This window comes from Oxyura jamaicensis, chromosome 2, assembly GCF_011077185.1.
Source record: "Oxyura jamaicensis isolate SHBP4307 breed ruddy duck chromosome 2, BPBGC_Ojam_1.0, whole genome shotgun sequence".
Lineage (NCBI taxonomy): Eukaryota > Metazoa > Chordata > Aves > Anseriformes > Anatidae > Oxyura > Oxyura jamaicensis.
In genome coordinates, this window is record NC_048894.1 from 66,739,103 (window position 1) to 66,753,365 (window position 14,263).

The following is a 14,263-nucleotide window of genomic DNA, read 5'->3' on the forward strand; positions in this document are numbered from 1 at the left end:
AAAAAAAAAAACCCTCAGGAGTAACAAAAACATCAAAGAAACGCATAGGCTTTGAAAGAGATAGGTGCTTGCCGCATCTTCCTCCGCATTGCGGAAATGATCACAAAACAATTGAGTGGACAAGGTGTCTGCAGAAACTGCAGCCCAGTGACTATGGCTGTACGGTTACTGGTAGCAAAACCACATATGGCCAAAATGCTGCATCACCATCTGCAACTCACAATCCACTCTTTGCTACCATGAACATAAAAGCCCTTTGCAAGAAAAGCATGAATTTATGTAGTCACAGGGCCTTTATGGTATTTCAGTAAATACTAATTTATGAGGCTATTGGCATGTGGGGGCAAGCACTATTAAGAATATACGCCGATTTGTTTTTACAGGCTGCTTGGCTACATATTAGAAAGCCCACCTCCCTGGCACTGCCAGTGCCCACCAGCTGTGTGCACTGACATTAAGCCAGGCCAAGAACCATTGTCCTAGCACACGTTGTGTAGCTGCCCTGCCTCCTCCTTGGCAACAATTTAGTGATCTTCCTTTCTCTTCTGCCAGGTGGCAGAGAGGAGCAATTCAGCAGCAGCAAAATATAGGAGAGGGAGATCATTTACAGTTCTGCAATCTCAGATTTGAAGAGATCAAACTGGATTGCAGTAGAGTACCCACTGTGTCCTGACACCCCACACAAAGACAGGGCGCACACATCACATGCATAAGGAGATAGATTTATCTTTTATGTATATACACACCCAAAATCTAGAAAAAAAAAAAAAAAAACATACTGAAAAGAGGCTACAGCTGTATGTATTTTTCCTCTCCAAATTTTTAGTTACTTAATCTTCAGGGAATATTTCCTGAAAATTCTCCTGCCCTTTGCTGTCCTCTTATTTCTGATGCCCCATTACCCGCTTCCACATTTCAAACAGTACTGCTGCTGCTAATCCTCTGTAAGGTCTCTTACCCCATCACACCCCTATCTCAGCCTTCAGTTCTGAGGTGGTTACTTCAAGAAGCAGGTCATTCAAGGACTTCTTTCCGGTGCTGTCATTTTCATCAGTGCACAGGTTAAATAAATAAAAACTACATTATCCATCAGTAATAATTCATTGTCTTTTCAGTATCTAACAGGATAGTTGTGCTGCTTGCTACAGGTTCTTGTCACTAGAGACTGCTCTATTTTGCTGCTTACATGCAGAACAGATTGCTGTATTGTAGTAAAAAAGCACATTCAGATACATAAAGCTGGTAGATATAGAGCACCTTCCAATTTGGTTAAACTTGTCCTGTATGAATTAAAGCTTCCCTATAATCATACCTGAATCAGAAATGGTTATCACTTTCCTTGTGTTAGTGTGTTATGAAATAAGGCACTTAAAGACCCCCTAAGTCGCTCATTAGGCTTTTCTTTCAGATCTGTGCTCACAATTTCCTTTTTCATTAGTAGGGGAAAGTTCTGAATTTTCCTTAACAGAACAAAACCCAAAAGCACAGAAGTCAGACCTCCTCAATTCCTATTTCATGGCTTATAAAGTACAGAAATTATAGAGCTATCAGACATTTCCTTGGCTTACATTAAAATCTGCAGTGAGCCACTAGAGTGGACCAATTTATTTGATGCCCTTCTCCTAAAGATTTTATGACATCATAAACGTTTCTGACTCCATGACAAATACTTTATAATACATTAAACAAGCTCGTTTAAATGATTCTAAATGTTATGCCTATGGCAATGTACTTAGAAATGGAACATTCGCTTGCACACATAGAAACCTTAAAGTTTAGCTTTGACCACCACAACTTATGCTTGTGCAACTGAAGGCAAATGCTTTCAAATCACATTCAATGGCACAAAAGCCCCAAAAGCCCAAAGCAGGCATATTCTCCAGAAGTGCATCGTGCTATACCTTTCACATCACAGCATCAACACTGAAGGCTGCTCCCTAGTAAAACTTCCTGCTAATTCAATTGTAATTAGCGTGGAACATTAAACTATACAGCAATTTAATTGTATTTATAATAAGCTTCTAATCGATTCAGTTGAATTCAGCTAATATAAAAGCCTCGCCATCCCTCTTTGCTCAGGAAGACTGTGATAACTTTCTTCAGAGTCAATAAAACACTATATCCAATGAGGCACTGCAAGTCAACAGAACTGAGATGCTTGTACTTCCTGCAAAGAAAAGCACCACAAACTGATTCTCTAATTCAAGAGCATAAAGAAAATTTATATAATGCTTTCTGTACTGGAGGCACAGGGAGACTTCCAGTCACAAGGCAATAAAAATACTGCAACAGGATTAATTAATGACAAAATTATTAGCTGTTCAGGAATGCTTTTGATAACTACATTCAATCCCTAGAATATAAAACTGGCTCAGATGATTTTATGAACCCTGTAAAAATCACTGCTGTGCAGCCATAAAAATTAGGATGAAACAGAAGCCTGAAAGCATCTGATCGGTATATATTCATGTTTTACTGTAGACTGCAAACAAAAGACAGACTGAGAAATAAGACATATTTAGCAGTGGGGGAATAGTTTTTTTGTCTTTTTTTTTTTTTTGCCAATTATTCTTGAATTTTCGTCTGCTGACCCTTTAAGCCAACTTTTGACTCAAAAGCTTTAAGGCATCTATTTAGGAACAGACAGCTTGCTCAATTGGAAGATGTTCCTAAGCTTCTATAATTTTTACCCAGCTGCTGTGTAAACAGCTCATAAATAAATCATAGTATTGCCTAAGAGTAAACAGGAAATTCACTAGAAACATTTAAAATACAATACTTTTCATATGACTTTGCTTATGGTACCCTTCTTGTTAACTAAGGCTCCTGGCCTGAAAACATCAAAAGCAGACATCAGATTTGGAGAAAAATAGCAGAAAAGCAACCAAGTTTCTCTGTGGGTAACGTTTTCTTTCAGTTATAGAAACGCACTTCTTACCTTCCATACTTCAACATATGCTATGTGAACAAGCTGGCTGCCTCCACATAATACCAGTGACCAGAAAATACTCTACACTCCCTGCTTCAGAAAGTCATTGGATATCCAAATCATAAATTTCAAATTCCCAGCTGTCACTGCCTAGCTGAAATCCAGAAGGCATAGTTATGTCATACTGTATGACACTATCACTCTTGAACTTCGTAGTTTCTTCTGCATTATCAGAAAAAAACACAGCTACTGGATTGTCTAGAATTTTTCACATTTACCACAACCACAATTTAATCTAAATAACCCTTATGAACCCACTCCTGTAAAACAGTTTTTGTTTACTCCTGGTTTCTCTGTATTTCTCTCTATATTTAGTACGTTTCCTCCCCTCAGTAAAATGGGATTTATGAGTAAGGGGGGAAAAAATACCATGCGATGTTTGCATATATTAGCTTTTTACTTAGTAATCCAGAATGGTCTAATGTAGTTTAAAAATTTTACCACAACTGAATAAAGTTATGTATTTTAACGCAAGGACACTTTATTCAGAAAGTCCTTTACCCAAGGAACCTTAAAAAAAAAGTATAATAATAATGAATTACCTGAAACCTAGTTTAACTATTGTACAACCACCATGTGATGATAACAGAGTCTTAAACTGAAGTTACTTCAGAAATGCAAGAGAACAATGAGAGGCTTAGCTTTGAAGTCCTGTAACCAAGTGGTTTGGGACTTCATTGATGAATGAGAACTTACTTGGCATGAACCTACCTCAGATATTATGATTTGTTTCCTGATGAGCAACAAGTTTTGTAGTTTTGTAATGCTCTTTTTTATTTTTTTCTAATGAATTGTGTGTATACACACTGGCATACTCACACAAGCTACAGTGGCAATTATTATGGTGCAGTCTAAGTCTCCTTAAATAAGAACCCCACTAAAAATGTATCTGGTCCATTAACAGTAAGCAGTACGTCCACCTGAGTTTATAGGCATGCTCAGTAATTCAAAAAGAAACCAAGTATGAGACAGTCCTTTCACTTGTCCTAAAGGTATTTCCTTGCTAAAAGGGCTTATCGCTGAATTATGTAAAAACGTAGTATTTGTATTAAAATAAATTTAAATGCTTATGTTACATCTACAAGTTTCCTGAAAGTCACCATTTCACGTACGAGATCCAAAAATTCCCAAGTAAACACTGCAATCAAACAGGAAGTCTTATCCTCCAGAGATAAGACTGGCATAAGACTAGGGACTGGAAAGGGTCTCATAAAAACTGTAAAAGACTAGATGTGTGACCTCACACGGTCTGCATAATCTCTCTGCAATTCAATTTGCCCAGCGTTAAAATGGGGAAAATTCTACTTACCTGAATTGCAGTATGTTATCAAATAAGAATGTGCCCTAAAAACATGTTTCCATACAGATACAGAGACGTTCATACACAGCACTTTTAAGTCTTCAGAATCAAATCTTTTCCACACAGTCTTTGCCTTGTACTCCTTAACTACTCACTTGATGAAGGTTTCAGTCTTCTAGAAGAAAAAGTGACCCATTTGCATGACTTACTACCTGCTGAGAACATTAATACAAAACTTCAAATCTTATAAATGAATGAGCAGGGGACAAATGGATTTTGCAAGTTTATTGCACTGTAGTTACATTACTTCTCAACTGACCAATCTTTAATGATGTTTTTGAAAAAGAGATTACTTAACACGAATAGCATTCCCTTTAAATAATCATGTAGGTTACCAATTCTCTTTACAGCTGAGCAAATAAACTGAGCTGGAAGCACTTACTGGATCAAGACATTCATTTGTGAGTAGTCCCTGTAAACATGGATTTGCCAGTCTGCCAAAATCATTTTCTTAATCTGAAATTAATGCCATCAAAATTGATGATACTACTCAATGCCCGTTATGGATCCTGTATGTTATAAGCAGAGGGACATATCATCAGCTGGTGTAAATCTATACTGTTTTTTAAATCCAACGAAACTACATCAATTTACAGCTGCTGAAGATTTGTCCCTAGATCTTTCTTTAGCACTGATAAAACCATTGAACTAAACTCTGGACACACTTCCAAATATAAAGCTCCCACCAACTATAGTGAGAGTGATGCCTCAAAGAGGAAGGAAAGACTGTAAGCAAGCCATCCTAGAAACAGCATACTTCCTACCCCATGTTTATTCTAAGTTTAAAGTTAATTGTTAAAGTTATAACCTGTGAGGAAGTCAAGGGCACAGTGGACTTTAAAAATTCTTTGATTTGTCTTACCTACTCCCAGAAATTCTACTTGGTAACAGTGATTTATTAGGCCAAGCCCAGTTCGCTGTAATCATGGAAAAGACTCCAATAAAGCACACAGGAAAAGCAGCACCATCAGGAAAACATTATTTGGCCCACAGCATTACCCCAGCTGGACAAAGTTCCAAAGTAGCTTCCCTTACATCTCTCCATGAGCTATAATTACACCTGCGTTAAGATTCTCCCTGTTTCTTGTATCCCTCTTGTGCAATTTTTCCTCCAAGGATATGATTTAGTGAACACTCATTTGAGCAACCTTCACTTGAACACTTAGCCCCAAGACAGTCAGAAGGGCTAGCAAACAGTAAGAAGAAATGATTGCCTGAAGAAGGATTTTGCAGGAGGGGTACTGAGACATATCCTAGACCACCATCCTGCAAACTCATAGGCAGCAGAGAGAAAATACAGTTCTTTCATAGACAGTATCTTTAATCAAGGCAAGTTTCTGTATACGATTCCACAGGCAAGGATTATTGATAACAGCCAGTAAAAATATTTCTGACTACAGATTTGTGAAACTAAACAAGGCAGTTTTTGAGAGCTATCTACACACATCTTGTGTAATGGCATACACTGTAGATATCTAGAGGTATTTGTTTTTACACATCTATCACAAGTGGTTTACATTCTGTGAGCATTACATACAACAATGAGAACTGAACACCTGCTTCAGGAAGCTACCAATAAGAACATACATAGTAACCATTAAAACAGGTTAGCACTGTAATCACAAGAAAAGGAAAAAAATATATATTGAAAATGTTCCTTAATGCTACTCTATCGTAAGACATTTCAACATCAAAAAGGAAGTAAAACAGAATTTAACTTATATATACCCCAATACAATCAGATTTATCAACAGCACAAAACAGAAGTCATTTTCTACCTACAGTTTGTTCCATACAGCTTCTTAAAGAAATTAAGATCATTTTAGTCACCACAAAACAGCTTGAGTTAAGAAGAGCTAATCGCTTAGCTTTCCGCACCATTTTCTTTCATTAAATTTCCATTTTTACCTTCGCATTTTTCCTTTTCCAGTATCCATAACCAATCATCGCTCTGCTCTTCCATTATGCTTGGTATATAGCAGAGTGAGAAGCATCTTCATTAAATAATATTAAAAATAGAACACACCCGATCTCCCTGCCGGAGCATGCTCCAACAGTGCGGATACCTCAGCTCTCAAGATAACCATGCCCAGCTGGGAACTGAGAGGCAAAGCCCGTGCGAGATTAGCGATTTGCAAGCCTAATTGTGCACACAAACTTGCCTCAATCCATGACGAAGACTGCTAAAACAAAAAGCCAGTGTGCAGTTAAGATTATGTGTCTGAAAAGTTACAGGTCACTTTACAGGAATTTTCCCCTCCCTGTAGATCTCAGTTTCAATGCTCTGTACTTGCTTAGAACTTACATATGCCACTTTGGAGAAGGTTAGGAAGGAAACGCACCAGACATACATACATCTAGCTAATTGCTGTGGTAGAGAAGTCAAACAGGTGAGCCATGAACACCTGTGCTGCTTGCTAATTCCTTTGTTTTATTTCTCAACACATTTACCTGAATGTCACACAACAGTGCTGGGATGAACCAAACAAAACTGCACACACCTGGAAGCGCAAAGACGGGAGGGTGAGCAGTGGTGCAAAGACACACCTAGCACACAGAAATGATCCCTGAATCTGAGCACATTCCCCCCACTGGCTGAGGCGGTAAATGAATGCAGGAAAATAATAATTAAACAAGACTGCACAATGGCTGTGCTGGATGAGCATGTCTTTAGCTCCACAAGCAATACTGTTAAAATGCACATACAAGGACATAAAATCACACTAGGCAGAGTAGCATTATATTTAATGAATACAGACCACTAGGCTGTCTAGCAACACGACTGTACCTCTCCTTTACTGCATGCGAGAACAAAAAAATAGATGCCACCAAAGCACCAAGTAAACCCTTTACCCTCAAATCACCACCCACAAGAACAATGCAAGCGGAACATGCCAGTCTCCCTCCTTCCCTCTCGCAAAGGTCTCAGAGCCGATTCCTCGACGTCGTTTGCAAATCGGCGACGGAAAGTTTGCCTTTTTTTGCCTTCCCTTTGACGCTTGGACTCGTTTCGACCAAAATACCCCTCGGGAGGGCGGCGATCCCCCTCCTGCGGCCGTGTCTCCCCGTTTCACCACACGTCTACACCCGGGGGGCGATGGCACCGGCCGAGCCCTGGGTGCCCAAAGCCCGTGGGCAACGGGGGTCCCCCCGGCTCCCCTTGACCCCTCTCAGCCCCCCGGCACCCGCACCACCTACCCGCCTCTGGAAAATCCGGCTCCAGCTTCGTCCCCGAGCTCATCTTCCCCCACTATATCACTGAGATGCAGGGCTTATTTTTTTAATTAGCGGGGTTTTTCCCCTCCCTCCTCCTCCAGACGCCGCAGCTCGGAGTTGGGATGCTGTCCCCCCGATGCACAGCCGTCCCCGTCCCCCGTCGTCCCCCCCCAACTTCCCTGACCTCCACAATTAAAAAAGAGCACGGGGGGGGGGGGGGGGGGGGGGAACGACGAAATGACACGAAACACATGCTACAAGGAAAAATAATAATAAATATATATAAAAATCGCAACAACAAAGAACAGCACGCCACACAAATGTCTACAGATTGTTTTGCTTTTTTCCTTTTTTTTTTTTTTTTTTTTTCTCCTTTTGTTACCTTGCCTGAAAACGGGCTGTGCCCCCAGCGTCTTGGCGGCTCGGGTTATTTGTTTGGTATATGGGGCAGCTGCTGGCCGGTTTGTTTATGTGGCGGCGGGCACGCTGCTGCTACAGCACGGCGCCTGTCTTCCTGCAAGACATGGTCTGTGCCTCCGCCTCCGCCGCGGGAGGAGATCCGCCGCGATGCTCCCACTGGTACTGCTGCTGCTGTCCGACCCGAGCCGGGCCGGGCCGGGCAGACCCAGGTCGGGCTGGCTCGCCTCGCCCTGCCTGAGGCGCTGCCTATCCCTGTCCCCGTCCCAGCTCCCTCCGTGCCTGACTGGAGTCCCTACCGCTCGCCCGCTCCTCTGCCTTGCCCCCCGTCCTTTATGTGCCGCGCTGCCCCGCCGTACTGCCTGCCTGCGACTCTCTCCCTCTCCCTTTCTCTCTCTCTTTCTCTCTCTTTCTCTCTCTCCCCGCCCACGCAGCGTGGTGCGGCCCGCAGGCGGCGGCGCCTTTCCTGTCGCTCCTCGCCGGCTCCTCTCTGCACCACCGCCGCTGCTCCGGCTCGCCCTGGCTCGGCCGCGCCAACGGCCACCTCAAAGCGGCCCCGCGCCCCACCGCCATTGCGCCCGCCCGACCTGCCTCGTTCCCTCCCCTCCCTTCCCACCCCTCTCCTCACAGGCACCGCGGCCGTCTGTCTGTCCTTGTCTGTCGGGTTGTGCGGCATCGTGCTCGTCCATCGCACCGCCGCCTCTGCCCAACCCTCGTCCCCAGCTGGGAGCAGAGAGACAAAGCACCCAGCCGGCGCGAATGAAGAGGAGGCTCGTTCCTATCTTACGACTCCTCATTACGCGCTCCCCTTCTCCCCCCAACCCAAAAACACGGGGGAAAAAAGGGGTCCCCAACTCCCCGAGAACAGCTTTGGTGAAGGTGTGGGGAGGGTGTTTTTAATTGTTATTTTTGCTGGTGAAAGCTGACAGCGTCCGCACTGATGAGCCGAGCTGCTGAAAGGGGGCGGCGGGGAGGGGGGAGGGAGTGAAGACTGCAGCAGATTTTTGGTGGGAGCACGAGCCACTTAAAATGGGGCACCTGATCCCCCCTCTTCCTCCCTTCCCAGCGTGTCTCCATCTAGGACCTGACTTGATATTTCTCCAAGAGCCTCGCTGCACACCATCGAGGTAAACAGACATTTCACCAGCACATGCATTTCCAACACATAAAACCTCTGCTATCCGTTGGGGAAAAAAAAAAAAAAAAAAGCCTCGTTTTACCCATTTGAATACATCCAGGCATTCATCCTGCTCCCAGCTGAGAAAAGGGCATTTACCTTTTTGCTAGGTGGCTATTAATATGCAGTAAAATTATAGCTGTACAATGCCAAATGTAATTGCCATAGATCATTTAGAGCAGATCCAGCAATTCAGCTGCTGGAAACGCATGCTCTGTGAATAGCCATGCATCTGCTACAATGCCCTCTACTACAATAACCTGAAAGGAGACAGAAGCGTCTGGTACTAGCTGCAATTAGTAATCCTATAGATGAAAAGTAAACACTCAATAAATATAAAGCAGCAAGGTACTATGAAACATAGTGATTGTTTCTGTCTACAGTGATACAAATAGCCCAACTCCCACAGACAGACAATTCTTATTTAAAATATACAGTGAAAAATGCCCTCTTTTCATTACGTACTTTCAAAAAGTCCTTGTTTCAAAATAGAGTTTTCCGCAATTAGTGACTATAGAAGAGCTCATGTACCAGTCGAATGCAGACAAATATACAGAGGGAAGGGGGGGGGGAAATGTTTGCTTTAGTAGGCATTATCCCAGCACCCCTGGAATCCCTCTTTCCCCTTAGCAATGAACACCTGCTTTTACTGGGCACTGCTGAATGGAGTCAGACTGGAAGAATACAGCAAGCAATGAACCACACCAGGGTGCGCATTAGCAGAGTCCTCGTGCACGCCTCAAGTGATCAGAGGCATTCAGCCACACACAGCTAAACCTGTGCTGCTAATGCACCTCCTGATGTGGCTTCCTCCTATGATTTTTGCATGTGGCTCCATCTACTTTTGATTTCGTTATTTAACAGATCCCCACGGTATCCACTACAAGTTGCTCCTGAAAGCAAGAAGAGTGGCAGAAAGGCTATATACAGCACTGCCCTGAAGTGTGCAAGAGCTGGTGACTGGGCTAGGGTCCATTATTTGCTTTTGAAGTGGGTTGTGAGTAGTTGTTTTTTGTATTTGTTTTTGTTTTCCAGCCATCTCCACTGCAGACCAAAGTTTATGGATATCAAAACTGCTTTGATAATGCATTGAAATGCAGAAGACTTCGCCTGGCTGCTGTGCATCATCCCTTCCCTCCTAAGCAGGCTACCCAGCTAAGGGGAGGGAGGGACCTCAGGTTGCATCACGACCTGAAAGGGGTACTCACTCAATGACTTCGCTAAATGGCTCACAGCTCACCTGCCTGTAAAGTAGGTGAGTAGGTGTGAGGGGGCTGCTTCAAAACCTTGCCCCAGTCACTAGATGCAATGAACATGTAAAACAGCCACGTGTTGACAGCTTCTCTCTCACAGTTTGGATACTGGGGTGTCCTCAGAGTGGGAAGCGCTGAAGCTGTACGTCAGATCTGGAAGTAGATAAAAATGCATCCAAGCTGTAGTCCTCACAGTTCACTCCACTCTCTCCTGTGTGGCAGGATGTGTTTGGGGCAAATTACCAAATGATAAAAATTGCCATCTACAGCAACAACAAAGGAAATACACAAAATAAATACAAATCATCATCCTAGCTACTGTTTTAGGTCAGAATGGTGAAAAGCATCAAACACAGCATGTTCAAGGAGGTGACATTACCTCCTTTAATGGAGAAGTCATGTCAGACCATCCAAGAGTTAGATATGAAACTAATGGAGTATGCACCTTGCTTTTTCTTGACTTTTCTTTGCAGAAAAAATAAACACAAAATCACAATCACTGCACAGTCACAATCACAGTATCTGAGAGGTGGGAAACCATAGCAATGGTTTGCTGCTGTCTGTACTGATCTGTAGGCATGCACAGGGATAATTGTCCATTTAAGCCTCATGGAAGTCAGCAGGAGCTGTGTTTAAGGAGGGGCAGAATTTGATAAACTCTTAAGATCCCCAATAACTTATCCTGTCTGTTATGTAGCCAGACTTGAGGGATAATTGGAAGAAAAAAAAAAAAAAAGAGAGAGAGGCACAAGACCTGGTTCTCCAGGTCTCTCTCTCTCTCTGCTTTTTGGAATAAAGCAGCCAGTTTACCTGCAGCACATGCTTTCAAGAACTCTAGTCTTGTACAACAGGACCCCCATATGACAGTGAGGGATACACACACCATACATGCACAAAATTCCATCAGGCAGCATTAACTTGAGATGTTTTTGAAGCATGACGACGGATTGTATTACTTTTTCACTGTGGGCACGCTTTGCAACTATGCTCACTCAATTTCACTAAGAAATCAAGAAAACATTAGTGCACTTATGAAAACAGAATCAGATTGGAAGTATATGATGTTGGACAAACATACAGAGATTCGTGCAGTTCTACAACCACAGGAGACTCCTGTAATAGAAGGCATGCAGTGTTTCTTAATAAAAGCTTGCATGACTGGTTGCACACTTCGTCTGCCTCTAGTCATTTTTCAGGGAAACAAAGCTAGTATATAGTCTGTTTCAGAGTTACGGAATGATTCAGATTAAGGCATTGCAGTATAATAACCTAACCGTTGATGTATTTTATCATTATCCTCTGCAAAGGAGATCAGTGTTAGTAGTTTATTTTAAAGTTTTTTTTGTTTGTTTGTTTGTTTGTTTTGTTTTTGTTTTTTTTTTTTGTTTTTTTTTTCCCATTTTTGTGCTACATGTTACAAACAAATTAGTCATGCATAATATGCAGATGGACTTAAAAATACTGTACTTATATTTAAAATGGCTCTTTACAATATGTAAATATAGCTAAACTGCTCTAGTCTCAGACACTTCTCAGGAAGAGCTGAAATATTTATTTCAGCTACAACATCACAAGTAAAGGAAAATTAACCAAGTGATTTGTGTACAGCTTGTTTAGTAGTTCAGATTTAGGAAGAAAGAAGAGGAAGAGAAAGAAGAGGAAGAAGAAGAAGGAGAAGAAGAAGGAGAAGCAGCAGCTTTATGCTCACTGAAGTCAGTGAAAATTTTGCAATGGACTTCATTAGGATTAAGATCAGGTACCTAAATCTCTCTCTTTGGAGGAAGATCAATGAACAACCCTTTAAAAATATAATCTGTTGCTACAGGGGCTGTGGAAGATATTTTTTCCCCCACTAAAAGGAACACACCATTTCATCGTGTTTGACATTTCAAATCCTCTCTTAGTTTCTTTTAGAAATCGCAGTGTTTGATGTACCGTATCTATATATCTTGAAAATGATATTCCAATGTGGAGTTCCTCACCCCACCAAAATAAATAAATAAATAAATAAACTCTGGTATTCTGATCCCTCCTAAGACCAGAAATTGCAGTCCCTGCTCAGCTGTGACTCGCAAAAAGAAAAAAAAAAAAAAAAAAGAAAAACAAAAAAAAAAAAAAAAACAGGAATATGAACTCTAGCTTTGAGAGCTAGCATTGGTGCAAATGGTCTCTCCTGTATAAGGTTCTTGCTTAATTTATGCTTATAGGCAGAAGGACTGAGGACTTTCAGGTCACAGTGTTGGAGGGACAGTGGATTAAATGGATCTTATGTATTAAAGGGGTGCTGGCAGCTCACAAAGGATATTCAACAGTAAGTCAAAGGCCACACTTTAAATTGAAGGGCTCAGTCGAATGTATCCTTCATGCATTCAAAGAGCTTTGACAGGTTGAACAATTCAGGCGGTGGGTAGTTCTCAGTTGCTCTGGGAATAAGCCCATCTCTGATGACTTAGCATCACAGTATTTTTGGGGGGGTTGTTTTATTTTATGTACATGCGAAATGCATGTTAGAGCAAAGAGATGAGATGTGCAGTGGTGAGTGAGCAAAAGCAGTAACAGGAGAGAAAATGGTGAGAAAAAGAAGAGGAGGAGGAGAGACCCAGGCAGGGAATGCAGTGAGTTGGTTATCTTGCGATCTGTGACTCACTGCAGGGAATGCGCACTACCCACATAGGTTAGAGTATTGTAGGCAAGAAATCAAGCTGAGGAAATTCCTAAGTCTTTCAATACAATTTATGAGCTTTAATAATCCAACAACTCAGAGTCACCTAAGAGCCCAGGAATAGTTTGGATCACAAATATGAGTGGATCAAAGGAGACATGACAAACACAGCATCTCCAGGGGAGTACTTACAGTCCTCAGCACAAGAGCCATAAGTATCATGACTTCTCTAGCACAAATCAGTTTCTCTTCAAGATTGCACTAAGAAAAATTATTGCAGCTCTTTGTCTAAAGCTAAGTATAAAAGGAAAGCTTTCCTTCCAACACACCTAGAGAGCAGACAAGCTTTTTTTTCTTTTTTTGGTGTGTGTGTGTGACAATGATTTTCAGCTACTATAATAACACATGGACAATACAAACTTTCAAAAGTACATGGTCTATCTCTCTCTGTGCTGAACCATCATTAAACCTACATCATCTGTCCTTAAACTATCCTGGCAGAAGCTGAGGGACTAGAGGACTTCCTGGGTGAGTAAGTGGATACAGAAAAAATAAAGGGGGGGGGGAAAGGAATTTCAAAAAGAATACCCATTTAGACTCTAGAAATCCTGCCACAGCAATATTAAATATAGCAGTAAAACATGGTTATGGAATTGTAGGTCTGGTTTAACACTCAAAAGCAACACCAGAATGTTTTAGAGATAAACTTAACAGCCCTAAGTAGATGAAGAACAATTATACAGACTGTGAAGTATTTCATGTTGTGAGGAGTATGGGCTTTGGTAACATTTACCAGTTCTCTGTTCTGTGTTTTGGTCAGGGCACACAGATGCAACCCAATGTACTGTCTGTTAAATAAACAGTAGTAGATAGTGTAGATCAGATACAACAGGAAAACTTGGGAGACCGGAGCTAGCAGATTATCTGGAGGTGAATAAAAGATGAATCACTGTGCTGATTGTCCCCTGGAGCCCAGAGTACTCACCAGCTACCAATTTCTCCATTTGAAATCCCCCTGAACACGTTGTCCTCTTAACTTCTGCTTCTAGAAACATCTAGTCTTCTCTGAAATGCAACAACTTAAGAAAAGGCTCCCACTGACACTAGGCTCAGGCCTATCTTGCAGAGATTTTCACACGTGATTTAATACCAAACTGGCACGTTGATTTTCTTCAACTAGATACCATTT

The 14,263-nt window shown here is 41.9% G+C and overlaps 1 protein-coding gene across 24 annotated transcripts in view; it reads right to left on the reverse strand.

The window, feature by feature from the left end:
* ARPP21 (cAMP regulated phosphoprotein 21) overlaps nucleotides 1-14,263 on the reverse strand; it is a 213,014-nt gene that overhangs the window by 145,674 nt on the left and 53,077 nt on the right. For 10 of the 24 annotated variants that reach the window (XM_035319080.1, XM_035319095.1, XM_035319094.1 and 7 more), the window contains exon 1: nucleotides 7,948-8,198. The exons of 2 other annotated variants lie outside the window; for them this stretch is intronic. The gene's annotated coding sequence lies outside the window, so the exon portion shown is untranslated. Of the gene's footprint in view, nucleotides 1-6,257; nucleotides 6,716-7,947; nucleotides 8,199-8,281; nucleotides 8,590-10,399; nucleotides 10,621-14,263 lie in introns of those variants that run through there. 12 more of the 24 variants (XM_035319092.1, XM_035319090.1, XM_035319086.1 and 9 more) reach the window with 5 other exon arrangements.